Below are 24,950 nucleotides of genomic sequence, written 5' to 3'. Positions count from 1 at the left end.
AATTTTGCCCGGTAAATGAGATGGCATATTGATCGAATACAGCGTGATTAAATGTTGTCTAGAAATGAGAAAATTACATATAGACGAGATTTCGAGAGATTTAATATTGAAAAGATATAGTGAAATTAAACAGATATATAAAAAGCATTAATTCGGCATATATAGACTACAAATTGACCCGACGTAGTACAAGTTATGTAAAAAATTAAATAAGTATATATATTATATACATAGAAATATAGGGAGATTACTTATTAATCAATGCATATTATTCAGATATTGAGAGATTCCATATTGGCCATATATTACCGGCATAATACCAAATGTAAAATCTACTCAAAAAGCTAATGCTACTAAGGATTAAAAAACGAATATTTCATCGTGGGACACATGAATTGTTTGAAACATGTACACATAATATATGCTAAAGAATATCGTTTAGGCTTTCATCACTTCCAGCATCGTACACTTATCATTACACCTTATTGTGTAGAATAAATTAAAAAGATATTCCCTGTAGTTAATACCATATATATATATATATATATATGGTATAAACTACAGGGAATATCTTCGCTGTTGGCAGTTTAATTTATTCTGAATTCATAAGTTATATAATCAAATAAGAATGGAAAAAATCACGATTTTTCCATTCTTATTTGATTTTATAACTTAGTCCATCTATGAATTCTGACGACGCTAGTTGGATATTTCCTCTCTTTGAGGATCTTCCTCTAGCTGAAACAATATGTAAACTTATTCTGGACTCACAGTAATAAATTTCATATATATATATATATATATATCAGTCAGATGGGCCGATATGCTATAAATCAGACAGATTTAACCTGTTATACATGTATATACTTTTAAACAACATATTTCTTTTAGGAATTTTATTTCAAATTTTGACTATGCCCCCAAGAATATTAAGACAGTTTCAATAATCATCTAATAAAATTGTATCTTTTTATATAAAACAAAACATTCTAAATCATTATCTTTTTTGTTTTGCAGGTGCGTATTTCGATCCAGTTGAGTGTTTTGCCTGTCAATTTTTACTACAGTTTCAAGGATATTATATTAAATATATCTCAGGTAAATTTTGCTATAAGTTTTTATAGTAACGCAGTAATTTGAAATTACAACCCCTTTAATTAATAATATTAGGTTTAACATTTGCCCAGGGCATAACTCTTAAATGTAATAATAATAATTATGATAGTTTGACCTGCTTGCATTTCAAAAGACGTTTTAATTATTCAATCCTTTTTTTATAATCAAATTATTTTATATGTAATAAAACTTTAAATCCTCTGTTAGACACTTACATAAGTGTGCTAGAATATTTTAATATTGGTCAAGATCATTTCAGCGCATATTAAATATTTATTTTGCGAATTTGTATTATTTTTATTATGAAAATCGTGATCATTATATCTTGCCTTTAAAGTAACTATTTGAACTGATTAAGATCACCTGTATATGCTTCATCCGAATCGATACGATTATCACTGAGAGGACTAGTGAATTGGCGGGTATGTTATTATTTATTTGGTATTAATTCCAAGCTGTTAGAAGAGTATTCTATTCGCCCAGGTTAATCATCGTGAAATATTCAACTTGAATTGTATCTTAAATTATTTGCTTATTTATTTACCTAATGGATTATTTGTATGGAAGAAATTCTCAATTATTTTGTAAAATTCTTTTAGAATGTTTGCATGATATACTCATATAATATGACATAAGATCTTTTGATCCCATACGACTTTTAGCGCTATTTATATTTCAATTTTTTCTATTTAATACAACGCCTACTATTTAGTTTGTTCGGTGTTTTTACAGATTCATTTTGTTAATAGGTTTTTTATGCGAATACACGGACACTTATTTCATATAGATATATAAATAAATTTATATATTTACAAACAAACTAATATTACTTCAGCCGATATATTCAAATATAAACTGTGTATTATCTATTATATAAAATACGTATATATCCCGTTTTTATTAACATGCAATTCAATTACATTTTGACGTTAACTCATATTCTATTTACTTGTTTACATGATTCACTCCCTAAGTCACGATTTACATTTTCTAGATGTTTCGTTCTTATTAAATTTCTGACATCAAATTGAATTGTTATTGCGTTGTTTGTTTATATTTGTAGTTTTATTGTTTCGGTTTTATAGTTTAAGCGGATCAGATTAAAATAAATTGAAAAGAAAACTCTTTGACGTCAAACTAATTTAACGCAAGAAAAATATGATCCATGACATGCATGTGATTGCTGCTTTGTTTTCCAATCGTCCCCATTGATTTTTCTAAGATTTGCCCCCAAAATTGTTATTCTAATATTAAATAAAAAAAAAATCAATCATTCTGAAATTCGGCATGGATAAAAAACAAAACAAACACACGCACACACCCATGGTTGGAACACAGTTGGTATTATGATTATGGCCATAGGGAGTGCATCTCCTTGTTTTGGTTTTTATTAATGTCGATGCCAATATTGATGTGATCTTTCAATTTTTTTTTTCAGGCATGTATCTACGGGCAAAAATATTTGGCATACAAAATAAATAGTACATGATCGTATTTAATGTTATTTTTTACTTTAAATATGTTTAACTTGTTTTAATCCATTCAGATCTGTTAAAATCTCATCTGCATGACTACCAACACTCTTTAAAAAAGCACGTGTCTTCAGTCAGCAGAATTCGCACTGTTTGAGTCGCGTTTTGTTTGACCACCACCACCACCACCACCACTGTAAGAAAGGTTAAGTTTGATTTTGACGTTAGTGCTTGTGTTATTTGTAAAGAATCGGTATGAAAACACGATCGATTTTATAGTCTTCGCAGGATTTGGTGGACAAATAATTCATGCGTAGTTGTGATAGATGGAAAGAAATTGCTAATGAAAGTCCAATCAAGATTCGATATCTAAATCAGGATTCATTATTGTTGTCGCTTCTAACGCTGCAATCACTAAATCTTATTTTTTTATTTCGATCTTTTACTTTATTTTAATGTTTTATCATCAAACAAATCAAATCGCCTAAACTAATCGATTTTAATCAAAAGTCGGACGGTTTTTTTGTTCAGTTTACTTTTTATCATTTTCGATTTTTGAAAAGCATTCATGTAATCAAATTTCATATTTCTCATTTCGCAAAAATCACATAATTCCAACCATTTTTAAGCACATTTTCGTCTCTATGTTTTATGTTTTACTGATTTCAAACGAACTTGACATCGTCTCTGATTTTCTGTCCATTTTCAGATTTAAGTCGACAAAAAAATAATGCTTTACCATGCTTTTATCATTTGATATTTCTCTCATATCAATTATTTATTTCTCATACGTTCTCATTGAAGGCATATTAAGACGCTGATAATCATGATTCTTTTTCTCGCCATCGTCCAATGTGCTTCACTTTCGGCATCAAGCGCATTTTTAACTAAACACAAAATAGTTAACTTTAAATAAAATTTGCAAAACGAAAAGTGACCTGAAATTTACAAATTGTTTTCAACACTATACATGTCCGTGAAAATACTCTTGACTCTACAAATATATTGAGTTGTACACAGTGAAAAGTAAAATAGTAAAACAGTGAAATAGTAAAATAGTAAAACAGTGAAATAGTAAAATAGTGAAATAGTAAAATAGTGAAATAGTAAAATAGTGAAATAGTAAAATAGTGAAATAGTGAAATAGTAAAACAGTAAAATAGTAAAACAGTAAAATAGTAACATAGTAAAATAGTATTACTAATGAAATTTTTGATGAAAATCCCACTGCTATATGCATACTGTTAACTGTTAATGATGTTTTTTTTTAATAATAAATATCTTTGAGTCTCAGCTAACTATTCTTTAAATAAATAAAATGAAGGGGTCCCATATTTATTGATTTATAAAAATTGTAAAACAATAAATATTCTTGCTTCTTACCGAAAAATAATTATGTAATAAAAGACTGAAAGTAGGTTATTTATTGTTAAAATTAAAATCTGTTTTAAATGGAATCTGTTTTATTCCTTCGTAAATTTAGATTCCGACAACACATATTCTAAAAATAAATAAAACAAATGGGTGTCATATTAATTCATTTTGAATTGTAGCGATGAAAGGTAAGACTAAAAAGATGTAAATAGTTTTTATCATTAATGAAGATGACAAGACCGCAAAATTCAGTTTCTGAAAACTTCCTTTAAAAATTGATCAAGTCTACATTTTTGACCCCGGTGACATTATTTGCAATTATTCTTCAGTTTTTTGTTTTTCTTTTTATCTGGCAATTGAACTATCTCGTTTTTAAAATAGAAGTGAAATGGGCTAACGTACATGCAGTAGTTAACCAGGTTATTCTTATATAGATTGCTACGTTTTCACTCGCCAGTGTCCTGGTAAAATATGTTGGTGTTCTCTGAATGGTAACATCAAATCTTTCCAGATTCTTACTTACTCGGATGTCTCACACGAGCAATTTAACGTTAAAAACGTCCTGTTTAGCGACGTCTAAGTGACAACTCCTCACTGCCAATTTCTCATATTTACTTCATTGGAATCTTTTTTTTTTTTTTTTTTGCGTTCTCGCGCCAATCATTTACCATCACGAACGGCCTTGAATTCAACAAGAAATTCCACCAGAATGCAGTGTATGTATAGGTGGTTCTCATTTTGTCGATTGTTATGTCTCCCTAAACTCTTCACGACAATTTTCCCTAGTAACATCCGATGATGATTGGGGGGTCAGATTATCCACCAAGGCAGTTTCTATTTCCTCGAACTTATTATTTTCTGTTTTGTATTTTCATTTTTTTTTATATTGCGTTGTTTTACTTCAGTATCAACTGCACTCTTTTCTGATTTTATCTAAACATTTCGACTGTTATCATTCTAGTGCCTTCTATGTTTTTATGGTAATTTCTTTGAGTCTGGAAACGCTTCTATTGATATAACATCGATTTTAATTACGATAATTTTCTTCATGTTTGTTATTCTGTTAAGCTCCCTGATTTACTCCATATATTAAGCTTCCTTCAGTTTAGGACGTCGAAATTTACTGTTTGGGGGGAGTATTATTCTCTTTGTTTATCATTACTCTGCCTGAAATTGTTTCCAATACGCTATTTGATTTCTGCCTCTGTACTATTTCTTTTTCTATTTGTTAAAGGTGTTTGATTTGCACAAAGGTTCTAATGTCGCTTTTTTGCGAGATGATTGATTTAAAGAAGAGACGCCCAACAAATAAGAATAAAAAGGGGAATGTATTTTCTATTATCCTTTATCACGCTTATGTGAACAGAAAAAATACCATGAGATGCCGCCTTATTGTTTACAGTGTTTTTAATTATTTCCAATTCATAATCAGGTGGATTGCGAATTCGTTATATTCATATTATTTTAATTTGCTCGCTGTTTATGTAAACGAATAAAAGATTATCTTACTATGAAATTATGTTAGAATAACGTGAGTACCCGGCGTTGCCTGTTTGTGGAGAAGTTCTGTGTTAAAGGTACTGAGCAACGGAGCCCTGATATATTAAGAAAAAATTAACCAATCCTCTAAAAAAATGAAAACAGAAGTGAGTATCCGTGCGAGCGCAAAAAAGTCGTAGTAGCCAGGCTCAAACCTGTAACGCTAACAGGAAAAAGAGGGGAAAACGCTTTAGTCGCCGCGCCCACCGTGACTTACGACGTTGCAGGCGTTCCAAATTGGCTTAGTCATTGCAAGGCGAATGGTGACTTGCAAAAATGTCAACGCAAAAACTGACCCTCCTTGCAAAGAATGACTTAATTGACTAGCACAGAATCAATGTTTTTGGCCAATTTTTGGATATTTTGGTCCAATCTTTCTAACTATATCGATTTTTGTCAGTATTCGTGGTGTGTGTCGAAAGTTTTTGACAGACATACATACACACATACACACACACACATTTTGCATTTTATGTTATAGGTGTTGACTAGTTTGCTTTTATGTTATAGGTGGTGACTAGTTTGCTTTTATGTTATAGGTGGTGACTAGTTTGCTTTTATGTTATAGGTGGTGACATGTTTTCTCTCTTTTTCACACACGCACACACACACACACACACGAGACTATAGTTAGCATATGATGATAACATTTACGGAGCATAAAAATATTGCTTTCTATTAATCCTTTTTTATGTTTTTCTAAACAATTAGTATATTCTTGTTTTATTTCTTGAAGTATGTGTAAAATTCAATGTTATGTTTAATTTTCCTTGTTTCGATTTGCGTGTCAATTATTAGTATATCAGTTATAATAAATACTATGCACTTTTGGTTCCTGACCTCCTTCTGATAAAAGTTAACTTTGAAGTCCTGTTTCCTTTTCAGCACAGAATTACTTCCATCGATAATTTTCTGTACGTTGCATAATGTAAGCTCTTACCCGATAAGTCCCTTTTTTGAAAATGTCGATATACGTTGAATCTATGTAGCTTTTTTCGCTTTTTTTTTCTGTTGTTCGATTCCTTCTGACTTTGAGTAAGACTTTTTTGATAGACATTTTAAATGTGGACCTCATTTTTGTCCTCCTTTTAAAATTACTCTTTATGTTATGACCGTTGTCAGACCTTCTAAAACCTTGGCAGTTATACAAAAAATCGAACTAACTCGAGTTCACTTTTTTATGTTACTATCGATATTTTCTGTGTTTTTTATTTTTTAAAGTTAAACGTAATATTTATTTTTTAGATTTACGGAAACTTACCTACTTCAAATACTAGAATATTATTAAAGTTACCTTTTTGTAAAATGGGTTTTAGAAATGTTTCAATAGTTGATATTCATTCTTATATAGATTAATGTGTATTTTAATTGAGAAGTTTATCAAAACTTTAATCACTACTTACAGAAATTTTAAATGTATTGCATATTCAAAAAATTAGTGGCATTTTAAACATAACAAATACTTACGGTTATTTTATTCATGAAATTTTCTTTTTTTTATTTAAATCAAATCTTTATTCTATTTTATCGGTAGACATATATACGCAAAAGTCCACAGCGCGTTTTGCCACACAAATGTCTATCGTCGCTATGTAATCGGCAAATCTATCCTTGTATAGTGCTGGCACTATTCTCTTTATAAACTTTCAACAAACGCCGTTAAATGTATCCAAGTAAGAAATTCGCAAAGAAAATCAGCTTAACAGTGCAGAATTGTTATTTTCCTCTAAATTTGCATCTTGTGTTCTCTACGTGAATGTTAATGCCATCCTATCGAAAAGATATTCTACCCCCATCATAATAATAATGTAATTTACAATTTTGAATGCAGTTGCAGTGCTATCAGTGTGGGTCGAACAACATTAAAACTGGATGGTAGAGTCCAACAGCACGTACCTACCAAAATCAGAAATGGGACATACCAAACAACAGACGTACTTGCCAAAAAATATGGGTCTCCAATCACTGACCGTTTCATTAAAAACTCGTCATGTACAGCAAACTTTAGCACTAACACATTTTCAATCCTGAGTCGTCCTACTCATTATTTCATTTAAAGATATTGGGAACTACTCACGTTCGGTTGAGAAGGCCTTCTCTCTGTAAACAGGAGGAATGCCTCTTGGATTTGAAGGTGATTAGTCTCTAGGATCTTCGAATAATATAGCGTTGCTTTATTTAAATAACTTAACCCATTTTTTAAATTTTTTTTCACAAATAACGTAATGCAACGTGAATTTATTTTTATTTGTACATTTTTTCGATTCCCCCCCTTTTTTTCAAAACAAAAATACCTCGATGCAACTTTGAGAAAGCTAGGGCAAAACCGATTGACCCTCACACTTTTCTTCACTTCTTCACCCCGTTTACTATATTTTAAAACGTGTTTAATCATGAACTATAAAAGGTTTCTCCCTCTCTCTCTCTCTCTCTATATATATATATATATATATATATATATATATATATATATATATATTAGGATGATGAGAAAGTTATTGCCTAATTTAAATTTTGATTTCAAATTATGTATTTTCAAATAAGTTTCGTCATACTACCTTTTCTTTAAATATCATTTTCCAAATTTCTATCAAATCGTTCAAATTACAATCGTTCTAAAACAATTATGTCTTTTCAGAACGTGGAATACAATATTTAAAAGGCAAATTCGTACGATTTTCTTATTTCAATTCGAGCTAGGCCGAAAATTGACATGAATGGCTTTTATCTTAAATAAGCCCTTTGATTTGACTAGCTCCTGTGTCTGACCTTCATTTTTTACCTGAAATGGAAGACTTACATCAAATATCAAGGTTGCTGAAGGAATAGAATACTCAGTCCGTCGCCACAGAAAGTATTTTACTCCCGACGCAATCCTTTATCAGTATAAAAGCCGAATGAATAATAAAATTGAGAACTGTTGCCATATCTGAGTTGGAGGAGCTTAGAGAACCTATCTTGTCTTGAAAAAGTTTAAAACCGGCATTGAAACCGAGTCGATGAGGCCTCCATCTCCTCTTTATAAGCTCTTCTCCTCTTCACAATCTCTTCTCTTTATAACCTCTTCTCCTCTTCCCTCCTTCTCTTTATAATCTCTTCTCCTCTTCCCTTCTCCTCTTTATAACCTCTTCTCTCCCCCACTTCTCTTCTCCTCTTTAGAACCTCTTCTCCTCTTCCCCTCTTCTCTTTATAACCTCTTCTCCTCTTTCCCTATTCTCTTCTCCTTAGAACCTCTTCTCCTCTTCCTCTCTTCTCTTCTCCTCTTTAGAACCTCTTCTCCTCTTCCCCTTTTCTATTTTCCTCTTTATAACCTCTTCTCCTCTTTCTCTCTTCTCTTCTCCTCTTGAGAACCTATTCTGCTCCTCTTTATAACCTCTTCTCCTCTTTATAACCTCTTCTCCTCTTTATAACCTCTTCTCCTCTTTATAACCTCTTCTCCTCTTTATAACCTCTTTGCCTCTTTATAACCTCTTCTCCTCTTTATAACCTCTTCTCCTCTTTATAACCTCTTTGCCTCTTTATAACCTCTTCTCTACTTTATAACCTGCTCCTCTCTTGATAACTTCTTCTCCTCTTTATAATCTCTATCCTGTTCCCCTGTTCTCGTCTCCTCTATATTAACTCTTCTTCTCTTCTCCTCTTTATAACATCTTATCCTCTTTATAGCCTATTCTCCTTTGTATAACCTCGATGTTGTGTCCTAGGAAGTCTATGTGCTGTGCTCCGAATTCACACTTGTCTGGGTTGATTCGGAGCCCGTAGTGATTCAGACGGCGAAACACTTCTTCCAGGTGTTTTGCATGGGCATCCACATCTCTGCTGGCAACCAAGATATCATCTATGTAGACGTATGGCAGGCCACGAAGAACTTCGTCCATATGTCTTTGGAAAGTCTGGGCTGAGTAACGTAGTCCGAAGGGCATTTTTTTTGTGATGGTTGTACAGCTGCCGCTTGGTCCATAGTGTTAGGGCTTTTCTTTAGTATTGCTCGTGCCCGCGCCAATACTTCCGATATGTCCATCTCGTCCATTTTGGATGAGGCACAGAGCAGATCTTCCACACTCTTAGGTAATCCTGCAACAAAGGCGCACACCAAGCCTTTGTCTGACATCCCTCCAAAAAGGACCGATAGCTTTTTTAGCTCAGCCAGATACACATCCACCGTTTCCCCGGGATGTAATTTTCCGGCCATGAATTCCTTGCAGTAACTGGATCTAACACAAATGCTGTAAAAAAGGGCGCGCTTGATGCAGGCAAAAATATGTTTTCTTCTCATCAGCCAACTGCTGGTATACTGCATATGCTCCCCCAGTGAGGCGCATTGGGACCACGCATTCCATACGCTTCACCCCACTGAGCTGACGTATTAATTCTGCTTTTTCCACCCATTCCTGCACTGAGTGATCAGTGGTACTGCCATCCAACAGGGGAATTAGCTTGGGGTCAAATCCTGACGTCATGCCGAAATAGCTTGTGTTCGTTACAACTCTACTTTCAACCGAGTCGTTATTTGTTTCGTTCACCACACTCTTTTCTACTACCTCTTCTTTTACACACGTCCGTTCGCTTTAGTGACTAAAAATCGTCTGTCCTCCCGCTTTCCTTTCCTCGTTATTTATGGAATCAGAGTACGAGATTCTCCGAGATTCCCCAAGATTCTACGAGACTTTTTTCCACATAAACGCTTGATTCTCAATTTGTGCTTTGCATACACAAACGCGCAGCCGCGTTAACGGTAAGCCACTTCTTTCTCCACAGAACAGTCAAGTTGTAGTGTGCCAGGAAGTCAGCACCTAGCAAAGGGGTCTTGACATTTGCCACGGTGAACGACCACTTGAAGTCACGCCTGAGGTTGATGTTCAGTGTTAATTCTTGGTCCCCATATGTTTCTATAATGGGACCGTTTACTACCCGAAGTTGAAATGGGGCGGGTCTTAGGCTTGACTTCTTGGTGAGTGGTATAACGCTGATGGCTGCACTGGTGTCAACTAACAATCTTAGGCCGTTGTTATGGTCCCACACATAAAAAAGACGACTGTGCGTGTGTGTACCAGCAGGGGTCGTCGCCGTTGCCTGCTAGTTTATTCATTTCCCTGGGTCCTTTGGTGTGTGCAGGGAGGTTGACACTTGCGGGATTAGTCCCCGAAACGTTGGTGGTACCAGCATTCGTTAGGGTCATAGCTCTGTCTCTGACTCGAACTGCGGTACGGCTTCTATAACGTGTGCGTGGGGCTGGGCTTCGACCACGAGCATGGGCGTCTGGGCTTCCTCGCCTCTGGAGTAAGGCGAGTTTCAGTTCTTGGAGTTCGGCTCTCATCTGAACCATCTCCTCTTCAAAACGCCGTGCAGGATTTTGTGGGCTGTTGTCACCTTGGTGGTCTCTTCGGTGAATCCTTTCCACTTGGTGGACTCTTTCGTGGGTGTCATCCGCTCGTTTGTGGCTGTTGTCTACTTGGTGGACTCTTTCGTGGCCCCGGGAAGAAACCTTGTCTGCCTAATCGGCCAACACTTCCAGGGGAGTTTCTATAGGAACCAGGGCCAGGACTTGGGTGATGTTTGAGGGCAACCGATCCATCCATAGGCCTCGGAGTATAGGCTCGGCCATTGTGTTGTTTCCGAGGCGACTCTTCATAACCCGCTGTGAGACTAACCGTAGCCCTCGGCGCAAGAGGGTCCGTGTGTGCCTGGAGTGTGGGGTGGTGGCTGATCCTGTGGTCGGGGCAGCGGAAGAAAGAGTTTCAAGATGGCGCCTGCCTGCTTTTATACGAGACGGAATCTCGCAGGATCGTGCGAGATCTCGCGGGGATGCAAATTAGCTAGGCCATCTTGAGTAATAAAAATCGGTCCATTGGAGGTGCGAGGCAGTCGGGTTCTGACGTTTGTGGCGATCAGTACAGTGACCGTTGGGTTCCGTTTCTATTCGTGCAGTCAGCTGAGCTTTGTTAGTTGCCTTCGCGCCGTGGCTGTCATTGTTTGTTGGTTTGCTGTGTGTTGCCGTGGTTCTTCAGTGAAACGCTTCGTCGCCCACGACGAGTCTCACCGTCTCCTACACAAGTTACTCTTACAAGCTATTTCGGCCTCCCCACTCCGAACTTGGTGTTCTTTTCTTCAATGGCGGATAGGTTCGATCTAAATTTGATACCGGAATTCGACGGATCCGACCCGGTACTCAGCTGGGTTGAGAAGGTCGAGTTACATTGTCAGTTGTCCGGCGTGAAAAATGTCAAGCGCGTGATTCCTCTGCGGCTGACCGGCGGGGCCTTCGCTGTATATCAGCAACTCAGCGCTGAGGAGAAGTGTGACTACTCGAGTATCAAGGCGGCGTTGTACAGGGCGTTCGCCACTGACCCCGCCACTGCATGGGAGCAGTTTGAGACGAGGTCTATACGCTTGGGCGAAACTGTGGACGTGTATCTCGCCGAACTTAAGAAGCTGACGGTGTTGTTCGGCGGTCTTCCCGAGAGGGCCCTAGCCTACAAATTCCTGTCAGGACTCCCCGCTGGAGCAAAGCAGCTCCTGCGAGCAACCTCTACCATGTCCTCACTACCGCTGAGTGACCTAGTGGACAGAGCCAGGACAATAATGAAGGATGACTCGACGGTGCAGGAACCGGTAGTCGCCGTCGCACAGGCCCCACCAAGTGGCGAAGGACCATCTCAGGGACCCAGCCCGCAAGGTGATGTCATCTGCTACAGATGCAACGGGCGGGGCCACATGGCAAGAAATTGTAGAAGGCGGTCGACGGCTGTTCGCTGCTACCGCTGTAACAAGACTGGGCACATGGCCCGAGACTGTGCGGGAAACGGGGACGGGGACAAGGTGCCAGTGCCGACCTCTTCCCCGAACAGAAAATAAACAAGGCGCTCCCTGTCATTCAGGTCCGAGTTAATGACACGTTATGTTCAGCCCTCCTTGATTCCAGTTGCTCCCGCACCATAGTGTGTGCGGACTTCTGTCGGGCGTGGAAAAAGAAGAACGTCAGGATAACTACCATCACTGGAAAAATACGAATGTGTTGCGGCGTGGGTGTGGTACACATTCGCACAAGAACTGGGAACTCGGCCAACGTCGAAGCGCTGGTGACACGCGAAAAGCCGCTGAGTTTCGACCTGTTGCTAGGCTACGATGCCATCAAAGCCCTGGGCGGCGTGCGCATAACGCGCGCTGGCGTTGTAGAGTTTCAGGATAGGCCCCCGGTGTGCGCAGCACTAAGAGTCGACCAGCCGGACTTCAGTGCGGAATTCGACGACCAAAAGAAGGCGTGGACCGCCACTTGGAGGTGGTCAGAAGACAAGGAACCGGCCAAACTACAAAACAAAGTGGCAGAGTACCGTATGCCCGACCAGATAAGGCCTGCATACGAAAGCGAGCTCCGTGAATGGATTAAGAACGGTTGGCTGATTCCATACCCCTACGACAAACTTGGACCCCCCAAGGGCCTGATACCGCTGATGGCAGTTGCCCAACCTAACAAGTCAAAGGTGAGGCCGGTAATGGACTACCGTGAGTTGAATGCGCACGTTGATGCGTTCACAGCGGACGCCGACGTCTGTGCCAGCAAACTGCGAGAGTGGCGCCGGCAGGGGTCCAATGTGTCCCTACTGGACTTGAGAAAAGCATACTTGCAGGTCCGGATCGGCGAGGCGATGTGGCCTTTCCAGACAGTGATGTTTTCCGGGAAGAGATACTGTCTTACGCGACTCGGATTTGGGCTAAACGTAGCACCCCAGATAATGAAGGCTATCGTCAATGCCGTGTTGTCACAAGAAGAATGGATCAGAAAGGGAACATCGGCGTATATTGACGATATATACGTGAACGAAGATATCGTGTCCTCTTCGCGCGTAAGATCCAAACTTGCCGAGTTTGGTCTAAACTGCAAGGACTCTGAGCGGCTTGAGGATGGTGCCCGCGTATTGGGCTTGAGCGTTCAAGAGGAGCGAGGGATCCTGAAGTGGAGGCGTGGAACCGCAGTTCCCGACGTACCCGACGTTTACACAAGACGTGCCGTGTTCTCCCTGTGCGAGAAACTTGTGGGGCACCTTCCAGTATGCGGATGGGTTCGTGCAGCGACAGGCGTCATAAAAAGGAGGGCAAAGGCTGGGACGATGAGATAACCGACGAACTATTGGTTCGAATGTTAAAGGAGACCGTCGCTAGTGTGAAAAAGAATGACCCCGCCACAGGGGACTGGTGCGTGCAGGGAGACGAACTGAGCGTGTGGGTGGATGCAAGTTCTCTAGCGATCGGTGTAGTTTTGGAGAAAGATGGGGCCGTAGTTGAGGATGCCTGCTGGCTGCGACCGGCGAATGATGCTGCCCATATCAACCTGGCAGAACTCGACGCTGTAATAAAGGGCATTAACCTGGCACTTCAATGGGAAGTGAAGAAACTGCGTGTGCACACTGACTCACTTTGCGTGCACCACTGGGTGTCGGACACACTCACGAGCAAGGCCAGGGCACGCACCAAGGCAGCCAGCGAAATGCTGATAAGACGGAGGCTCGAGACTGTGAAAAAACTGGTGACGGAGTACAACCTGTCCGTAGACGTAGTGCTCGTCACCTCGGACTACAACCTCGCCGACAAGCTCACTCGGGTACCACGGAGATGGTATGAGGCTATGAAGAAAGAAGCTAAGCCATTGCCTCTGTGTGCTGCCTCCGTCGAGGAGGACGAAATCAGGAAGATACATCACGACAGTGGGCACCCCGGAGTGCAACGGACCTACTACTTTGTGAAGTTGGCTAGACCATCAATACCAAAAAGCGCAGTAAGAGCAGTGGTCAGGGAGTGCCAAACGTGCCAGTCCATCGACCCCGCCCCAGCCAGATGGCGGAAAGGACAGCTGGGAGTGGACGCGACTTGGAGTCGGTTGGGTATGGATATAACCCACTACGGCAGCCAACACTTCCTCACGCTGATAGACTGCGGGCCAACGAGGTTCGCGATTTGGCGCCAATTGGCAAGGCAGGATTCCACCAGTGTCATCCACGAATTGGAATCCATATTCTACGAAAGGGGGCCGCCTGAGGAGATCCTCACGGATAACGACACGGCGTTCTGCAGCAGGGAATTTAGGCATTTTATGGACAACTGGGAGATCCGCCTTCGACACCGATGCGCGTATGTGCCGAGCGGCAACGGCATAGCGGAGCGATGCCACCGAACCGTGAAGAGGATCGCGGCCAGGAAGAAGTGTACGATCGCGGAGGCGGTTTACAGATACAACACAACGCATAAGGACACCGTGACTGGCGGCAGTGCGCCCGCTGATGCGATTCATCAACCACGTGCGCGTCAAGGACGTTGAAGTGTGTCTACCCGACCAACGAGAACCCCAGGGGACGTACCAAGTGGGAGACACCGTCTGGGTGAAGCCACCCGGCGGCCGGTGCACCAGCAGCTTTTGGAAGGGGCGGGTCACCGGCGTCATCAGTGAACAGGCCATACTAGTCGATGATACTCCGCGCCACGTAAGGGATGTCCGGCCCGCTCTAAGCACTGACCAATCGGCAAGCAGTGGAAGTAGCGAGTCATCCGACGATGAGCGATGGATCCAACCCGTGCCCCACGAACCTGGTGACTCAACTGCGAGCAGTGGAAGGAGCGAGTCATCCGACGCTGAGCGATGGATCCAACCTGTGCCCCATGGACCTGATGACTCAACTGCGAGCTCTAATGCTGATGCTGATGCTTCCGATGCCACTTCTGAGAGCTCCGATGAGGAAGTCCCGGCAATACCCCTCCGCAGGAGTGCTCGAATCAAACGGCCACGTCCGCCGTGTCACGTATGTGATCTGGAGACCAGGGGGGAGTGTGAGACTAACCGTAGCCCTCGGCGCAAGAGGGTCCGTGTGTGCCTGGCGTGTGGGGTGGTGGCTGATCCTGTGGTCGGGGCAGCGGAAGAAAGAGTTTCAAGATGGCGCCTGTCTGCTTTTATTAGAGACGGAATCTCGCAGGATCGTGCGAGATCTCGCGGGGATGCAAATTAGCTAGGCCATCTTGAGTAATAAAAATCGGTCCATTGGAGGTGCGAGGCAGTCGGGTTCTGACGTTTGTGGCGATCAGTACAGTGACCGTTGGGTTCCGTTTCTATTCGTGCAGTCAGCTGAGCTTTGTTAGTTGCCTTCGCGCCGTGGCTGTCATTGTTTGTTGGTTTGCTGTGTGTTGCCGTGGTTCTTCAGTGAAACGCTTCGTCGCCCACGACGAGTCTCACCGTCTCCTACACAAGATACTCTTACACCCGCAAGAGCTAGGATGGAGGTCTGTCGTCCGGAGACACGTGAGAGAATAGGTCTCTGATGAGATCTCTATCTGAGCGGCCTGTCCGCTTGAAGATGGCGTCTTTGAAGTGGATGTACGGGAAATGTTTGGGTGTGTTCATTAGGATATCCTCCACTTCATCCACGACGGTTGCAAGTAGATGCTGTACAGCGAGGCATATTTGGTGTCCTGGCGTGTGACTCTCCTGGATGCGAATATCGCCTCAAGTTGAATAAACCAACTCCTGGTGTTCACTGGATTATATGGCGCAAGTTGGATGAGGGGAGCTGATGAGTTGATTTCAGGTTCTTCGGTGCCTTCCGCCATCTTCTCTGCCAGCTGTTTGCCCGTGTCAAAAATCACGTCGAGGTCAACACTTGTTGCGGGGCCAGTCGTCCGTGGACAATCGACCCAACAACTAACAAGGTAGACACAGGCAGACGATAAACAGCAAAAAGGCAAAGAAGAATGACAGTAACGGGTTATTTGCTTAAAGGCGAGGGTCCCTTTTATTTTTTACAGGAAGCAAAAAAATTAATCGTTGGATCTGGTTGCTGGTCTCCTGGAAGGCCGCACATCACTGGAGGCTAAGGTGTGGAATAGGTACTCTAGATGTAGCGTGGGTCAGGGTTGCTCGCTGGGTCTGGAATGATCAGCTGGACATCAAGGCGGCCCGGAACGGATGGTGGACACTGAGACCGAGGGGTCAGTGTTAAGGAACGTGCAACACTGAGAACGGAGGATCAGTGTTTGGGAACGGACAACACTGAGAACGAAGGGATCAGTGTTAAGGAACGGACGACCCTGAGAGCGGACAACACTGAGAATGGAGGGATCAATGTTTAGGAACGGACAACACTGGGAACGGAGGGATCAGTGTTAAGGAACGGACGACCCTGAGAGCGGACAACACTGAGAATGGAGGGATCAATGTTTAGGAACGGACAACACTGGGAACGGAGGGATCAGTGTTAAGGAACGGACGACCCTGAGAGCGGACAACACTGAGAATGGAGGGATCAATGTTTAGGAACGGACAACACTGAGAACGAAGGGATCAGTGTTAAGGAACGGACGACCCTGAGAGCGGACAACACTGAGAATGGAGGGATCAATGTTTAGGAACGGACAACACTGGGAACGGAGGGATCAGTGTTAAGGAACGGACGATCGGCAGGGAGCCAAGTGCGAGCAAGGTTGCACCAAGGGCTGGAAAGCTCAGGAGTGAAATGGAGGCGCTGGAGCGAGGCCGGGAGCACTGGAGACTGGAAGTGAAGTTCGCTGCCGGTGAATCGCATTTGTGAAAAAATTTATAATCCCGGATAAGGGCTGTTTGAACTGCTGATGAGAATTGCTGCTGCTGCTGATACGGATTCTGCTGGTGCTGCTGCTGGAATCATTCGGTGCTGGTGGAATCGGAAAACGTAACTGGTAGCACCAGTCGTTGGTCCCTGGGTGAGATACCCCGAGTTGGCCAAAATAAGCTGTGTTCATTTTGCCGGCGTAATATTAGTGAGGTTGGGCCCCATGAAAACAAACAAACGACCCTAATAATTCTAGAACGAAATTTATACAATCCAACGTAGATTGTGAGTTTGTTGATTACGTCTAAATTAATTTCGTCTAAAGGGTAAAAGTTCAATCGCCTGTTTTGTTGGTGTTTTGTTGATATATGTTCATGCGTTTCACTCGTGCTTAGCCGCATGTTTCACTCGTGTTTGGTGAACGTTTCACTCGTGTTTGGTGAACGTTTCACTCGTGCTTGGTGAACGTTTCACTCGTGTTTGGCGAATGTTTCTCTCGTGTTTAGCCGGTAAGAGATGCAGCGGGGACGAAGAAAGAAAAAGGTAACAAAAGGAGACGGTGATTTGAAACATCGACAACATCTTCACCTCTTTATAACATCTTCACCTCTTTATAACATTTTCACCTCTTTATAACCTCTAAACCTCTTCTCGTCTTTATAACCTCTTCTCGTCTTTATAGCTTATTCTCGTCTTTATAGCTTATTCTCGTCTTTATAGCTTATTCTCGTCTTTATAGCTTACTAGCAGGGGTGCCCGGCGTTGCTCGGGTGTTTGGAGGTGTATGCTGTGCAAAAAAAGCAAAAAAACAAAAAAAATGGTTAATCTTTTAAAACTTTGACCCCTATTATGACCCCTTAAAATTTATAGTTTCGGGCTCAAATCACTTTATTAAGTTAGATCCAGGTTCAAGGAACCTATATCTAAAATTTCAAGTGTCCAGACCCAAAATTGTCGGAGTTTGGTAGAGTTCTTAAAGGTCAAATCGTTGAAATTTGACCCCTTAGCAGCCAAATTTCTGGCTTACACCCGTCACATCGATTTTCCCAAATCTCAGTACCCGGTATTTCAAATTTCGAGTCTAAAGACTAAAAATTGACAGTTATTGCGTAGGGAAATGTACACAGACAGACAGACACACAGACAGACAGACACGTTCACTTTTATAGATATATAGATTCTCCTCTTTATAACCTCTTCTCCTCATTATAACCTCTTCTCCTCATCTCTTTATAGCTTATTCTCGTCTTTATAACCTCTTCTCATCTTTACCTTTTCTTTTTCCTCTTTATAAACTCTTCTACTCTTTATAACATCTTCTCCTCTTCCCATCTTCTCTTCTCTTTATAACCTCATCTCCTCCTTGTATCCTCTTCTCCTCGTCTTTTCTTTATAAGCTCATCTCCTGCTTATATCCTCTTCTCCTCGTCTTCTCTTTATAAGCTCATCTCCTCTTTATAACCTGCTTATTATAACCTCCTCTTCTTTTACACTTCTCTCTTCTCCTTTTCTCCTTTCAATAACTTCTTCTCCTCATCTCCTCTTTAAAACCTCTTCTCCTAATGTCCTATTTATAACCTCTTTTCTGTTTATAACCTCTTCTCATCTTCTCCCCTTTATAAACTCTTCTCTTCATCTCCTCTTTATAACCTCTTCTTCTGTGTTCCCTTTGCAACCTCTTCTCCCGATCTTCTCTTTATAACCTCTAGTCCTCTTCTCCCCTTTATTTTTATAACCTCTTTTCCTCTTCTCCTATTCTCTTGATAAGCTCTTCTCCTAATCCACTCTTTATAACCTCTTCAACTAATTTCCTATTTATAACCTCTTTTCCTCTTATCCTCATCTCCTCGTTATAACCTCTTCTCCTAATGTCCTATTTATAAGCTTTTTTCCTCTTCTCCACTTCAATAACCTGGTCGGCTCTCCTCTTTATAACCTCTTCTCCTCATCTCCTCTTTATAACCTCTGGTCCTAATGTCCAATTTATAACCTTTTCCTCTTCCCCTCTTTATAACCACTTCTCCTCTTTATTAACCTCTTTTCCTTTCCTTCTTCTCCTTGTTATAACCTCTTCCCCTTTTTATAACCTCTTCCCCTCTTCTCTTCTTCTCTTCTCCTTTTTATAACCTCTTCTCCTCTTTCCTTCTCCGTTTCTCCTTTTATAACCTCTCTTCCTCTTCTTCTCTTTGTAACATCTTCTTCTATTCTTTATAACCCTTTTCCCACAGAAGAGACGTTGCGATCTCTGATTCACTCCTTTTTGTAAACTACAAAAATACGCAACAATTTCCCAAACTCTGTATCCGTGTATAAATCTAAACGAAAATTCCATGAAAACTTTTCCTTCCCGTAGTTTCCTGCCTGTAGAACTCTGTTCCACTTACCTTGCCTTCCAGTTTACTAGTATATGGTCATCTGTAAATTCAATGTAAAACAATTATTGTCGCCTCTTTAAATAATCAAATTCTACCCAATGTCAATCACTTATGACTACTACACTGCTAACCCAATTACAACTGTATACTCATTGACAGTCATCCTCGCTTAATTAAAACGGCCACTTTCTTAAATAGCGTTTACATTTTTATTTAGTAACGTACACGTTACTACAGGAATTTAGTTTCCTTTAAGGGACACCGTGTTCGATATTTTTGTCACCATAAGTCCAATCTCGCCAACTAAAATACCTTGCCCTGAATCTTAGCCTGAATATTACCCTGAAAAATACCATGAACCTTCTAGCAATTTTGTGACAACCCCAGCCCCAATTACAAAATGGGATGTCTATTCCGAAAGCCATTTTAAACTTGAGGGGGTTAACAAACGAAAAAAAATAGCAACAACAGCCGTATTTTAAATTTATACGCGCGGGGGGGGGGGTTAACGGGCCCTGCTAGAAAAAAAAAATAGATAGATAATATTATATATGCACAATCGTAGAATAGGACTTAAGGTAGATATTTAATGAAACATTGCCTTATTACCGATTTCGGATTTTGCATCATATCTGCTTAAACAGCCTGATCTGGCGTCCTTGAAAGCAATCAGCTACGTATGCCGAAGTTGTAAAAATAATGTTTCAACGACACCAGGCATGATAGTGACGCGCCATCAAAATAAGCTTAACAAAAACTTGTAAAGGAAATGACAACTCAAATTTACTTCTGCGTTTATCCTTCGCCTCATTTCCTACTAATTTCTCTTTCATTGTGATATTTTTAACTAAATCTAATTGGACGCAGTTAGCACCTTCCTTGTAATTTCCTTAAGAGCACTGCCACTATGTTTATTTAAGTCAACCCTGTGCAAAATAACTGGCTTTCAAAAACGCTGTAACTAATCTCCTTAGGGTGAATATAAATCTTTCATAAATTTTCTACGACGTATATATATATATGTGTGTGTGTGTATGAGCATATGTGTGTGATAGTTTTTCACGCCTGTACATTCCTTACAAAGTATTATTTTTCTTATTAGTCAAGTAGTGCTAAGTACTAAAACAAACTTTTTAAAAATTTCTCTGTTAGAAAAAAAGAAAAACGTACGAGAGGTGTGCAATAAGTAATGCCCCTGACCCACTTCGCATAGAAGTAAAGCAACGAAACTTGGCACAGTTATTAGTCTTTTTCTACATAGGAACCGCCCTGAGTTTTGAATTTCTCCCATCGTTTTATGCAGCTCTGGAGACCATTTTTGTAGAACACTCCAGGTTGGTCATCCAACCACGACATGACTTCAGAAATCAAGGCTGCATCATCTGGGAAATGCTTTCTTTTCAAAAACAACTTCATGGCTGGGAAAAGGTGAAAGTGAGAGGGTGCAAAGGCAGGGGAGTACTTAAATAAACACAGTGGCAGCAGCAAGAGCTTCTGATCTGGCGTCATGCGAGTGGTGGACCGGAGCGTTGTCCTCAAGGAGGAGGGTACCTTTGCTGATCTTGCACCGCCTCTTGATTTTGATAGCTTTCCTTAATTTCCTCAAAAGTTAAGCATAATAGACTCGTGTAATCATGGTATCCTTTGCCAGGAAATCTCTCCTGGTCCCAGAAGACTGTGAGCATGACCTTTCCAGTAGAGGACTGCACCCTTGCCTTCTTTAGACGTGGTGAGTCAAAGTGCTTCCTCTGTATTGACTGGGCTTTGGTCTCTGCATAATAGTGATGGACCCAGGTTTCATCCTGTGTTTCTTTTGAATAACTTTGACTCATCTTCTTGGGACATCTCCAAATTCATCCTCACGCACTGGACGCATTCTCGCGTCTGAAATGGTGTGAGCAACCTGGGAATCCATCTGGCAGACACCTTATGCATATGCAAATGGTCATGAATGATAGTTTCCACAGACCCTCTACTAATCTTGACATCTTGGGTTATTTGGTGAATAGTAATGCGTCGATCTTCCAAAATGGCAGCCTCAACTTGACGGGCAGATGCCTCATCAATAGCAGAAAGGGGTGCGACCCGGTCTGGGAGCTGTTTCCACAGACTTCCGGCCATGTTTGAATTCACGATGCCAGTGTTTTACTAGGGCATATGATGGGACACTGTCACCATGTTTCTTTAATTTCATCAAAAGTCTCCTGTGGTGTGCGTCCTTTCAAATACAAAAACCGGATCACTGCTCGACAGATGGCAATTAAAGAAAAATTTACTAAAAACCAACTGACTATTTGCTATCCTTAATATTTTGATCTGACCGCGAATCAACAAGTAACGTCAATAATGCATAGAATAACATGAGCTATATAAAATATAATGAGTGCAAGGCAAATGTTTCCATAATGAACCAAACTATCTTTTCTAGATGCATGAATTTGGGATGGGTAGTGATGCCTGCGTTGCCGATTTTCGGTACTTAAAAATATAGCAGCTTAGACAGTTGCCCTGACTAAAAGCTGCACATTAAGGTCGCATAAAAATAAGGATCTCTAGTTTAAGACACCTTTCAAAACCTCGATTTCTTAATATTGACTAAAGTTTCTGACCTTCACCAACTAGTATACTCAACATATAACTACGCCTTTTAATAGAAGGAGATGACGTTAATATTATAATAATTATCTGCAGCACGTATGCTCTACTATAACTGTGCACAATGATTGTTCATCAGACGACGTGTGTATTTAATAAGACAACTTAATCGATTGCTCATTGTTCCATTAGCATCGGTTTCAATCGTTAGATTAATAGCGAGATTATTATTTCTTCTTAGCTCACAACTTATTATTGGTAGAACTGAACACAGACGGGGTTAATGTTGACGACATTCCTGTTCATTCACGTGACAGAATCTGATAAGAATTTCTATTATTTATTTCGGGTCATCTCATAAATAATACCCAAAGTTCGTAGAGATAAACTAAAGGGCATTCCGCTAGATTTGAATTTCTAAACAATATCAATATCCACAAATCAGGATATCTCATACGGGTGTAAAAGGGACTTTGCCGTCTAAATAATGTCATGAAACCGACATTTCAACTAAATATTCGGAATAATTTATGAGCGGGGGTTGCACAAACAATATATAATAAAGCGCTTCAAACATTAGAAATGCCGCAGATAATCGTCATTGTTTTCTTCTCATAAGCCAAATACAAACATTATCATTTTTTTGTGTTTATTTGAAGTAGGAGGAATAAATTTAGTTATACTTAAATAATAACACACGTTTATTTCTGTCCTTTTTTTTGTAAAAATCTCTGTTTAACTACACTAAGGTTGCTACTTTATGCCAGAAAATTATCCGAAAAACTAAATTTAAAATGTGCACGCATGAAAAAATTATTTTTAATTGTTTTGTTATACTACTAACAAGTTAAATCTTCTATAACAGTTATATATTTTCAGTAAAAAATATGCATATAGTTTTGTTTAAAACATTTGCATATTGCTTTGTTTAAAAATATTTGCATATTGCTTTGTTTAAAAATATTTGCATATTGCTTTGTTTAAAAATATTTGCATATTGCTTTGTTTAAAAATATTTGCATATTGCTTTGTTTAAAAATATTTGCATATTGCTTTGTTTAAAAATATTTGCATATTGCTTTGTTTAAAAATATTTGCATATTGCTTTGTTTAAAAATATTTGCATATTGCTTTGTTTAAAAATATTTGCATATTGCTTTGTTTAAAAATATTTGTATATTGCTTTGTTTAAAAATATATACATATTGTTTTGTTTAAAAATATATACATATTTTGTTTAAAAACATATGCATATTGTTTGTTTTAAACATATGCATATTGTTTTTAAAAACATGTGAGTATTGTTTTGTTTAAAAACATGCGTATTTTGTTTAAAAATATACGCATATTGTTTTCTTTCAAAACATATGCATATTGTTTTGTTTAAAAACATGTGTGTATTGTTTTGTTTAAAAACATGTGTGTATTGTTTTGTTTAAAAACATATGCGTATTGGTTTGTTTAAATGCATATTGTTTTGTTTAAAAGCATATGCATATTGTTTTGTTTAAATAACATAATGCGGGGTCGGATTTGGCATGCAAAAGTATTTGATGAAACAGCAAGTAAGTCAAAGATCTTACTTGATAACAAAAGTTAAGCAGAGGGAATATGGTGAAGAAAATAGTCATTTTACTTTGAATTTTGCGTTAAGTTGTATGTGTGAATTAAAAAATATTTTCTAACTTTCACCGCCACATTAAATAAGTTTTCTACGTGCTATACCAAGGAAATGTATATTGTTTTGTTTAAAAACATGTGTGTTTTGTTTGGTTTAAAAACCTATGCGTATTGTTTTGTTTAAAAACCTATGCGTATTGTTTTGTTTAAAAACATATGCATATTGTTTTGTTTAAAAACATATGCATATTGGTTTGTTTAAAAACATATGCATATTGGTTTGTTTAAAAACATATGCATATTGTTTTGTTTAAAAACATATGCATATTGTTTTGTTTAAAACATATGCATATTGTTTTGTTTAAAAACATATGCATATTGTTTTGTTTAAAAACATATGCATATTGTTTTGTTTAAAAACATATGCATATTGTTTTGTTTAAAAACATATGCATATTGTTTTGTTTAAAAACATATGCATATTGTTTTGTTTAAAAACATATGCATATTGTTTTGTTTAAAAACATATGCATATTGTTTTGTTTAAAAACATATGCATATTGTTTTGTTTAAAAACATATGCATATTGTTTTGTTTAAAAACATATGCATATTGTTTTGTTTAAAAACATATGCATATTGTTTTGTTTAAAAACATATGCATATTGTTTTGTTTAAAACATATGCATATTGTTTTGTTTAAAAACATATGCATATTGTTTTGTTTAAAAACATATGCATATTGTTTTGTTTAAAAACATATGCATATTGTTTTGTTTAAAAACATATGCATATTGTTTTGTTTAAAACATATGCATATTGTTTTGTTTAAAAACATATGCATATTGTTTTGTTTAAAAACATATGCATATTGTTTTGTTTAAAAACATATGCATATTGTTTTGTTTAAAAACATATGCATATTGTTTTGTTTAAAAACATATGCATATTGTTTTGTTTAAAAACATATGCATATTGTTTTGTTTAAAAACATATGCATATTGTTTTGTTTAAAAACATATGCATATTGTTTTGTTTAAAAACATATGCATATTGTTTTGTTTAAAAACATATGCATATTGTTTTGTTTAAAAACATATGCATATTGTTTTGTTTAAAAACATATGCATATTGTTTTGTTTAAAAACATATGCATATTGTTTTGTTTAAAAACATATGCATATTGTTTTGTTTAAAAACATATGCATATTGTTTTGTTTAAAAACATATGCATATTGTTTTGTTTAAAAACATATGCATATTGTTTTGTTTAAAAACATATGCATATTG

At 38.9% G+C, this 24,950-nt stretch overlaps 1 protein-coding gene across 2 annotated transcripts in view; it reads left to right on the top strand.

Annotated features, from left to right (window-relative positions):
* Positions 1 to 24,950, top strand: part of LOC145248787 (kin of IRRE-like protein 1) — a 2,909,730-nt gene that overhangs the window by 327,838 nt on the left and 2,556,942 nt on the right. The window contains exon 1 of one of the 2 annotated variants that reach the window (XM_080110421.1): positions 1,023 to 1,098. The exons of the other annotated variant lie outside the window; for it this stretch is intronic. The gene's annotated coding sequence lies outside the window, so the exon portion shown is untranslated. Of the gene's footprint in view, positions 1 to 1,022; positions 1,099 to 24,950 lie in introns of those variants that run through there. 2 annotated transcript variants of the gene reach the window in all.

Source organism: Euprymna scolopes, chromosome 27, assembly GCF_053919585.1.
Source record: "Euprymna scolopes isolate OS-2025 chromosome 27, ASM5391958v1, whole genome shotgun sequence".
Classification (NCBI taxonomy): Eukaryota; Metazoa; Mollusca; class Cephalopoda; order Sepiida; family Sepiolidae; genus Euprymna; species Euprymna scolopes.
The sequence above is the reverse complement of the archived record's forward strand: the minus strand, read 5'-3'. Positions and strand labels throughout refer to the sequence as shown.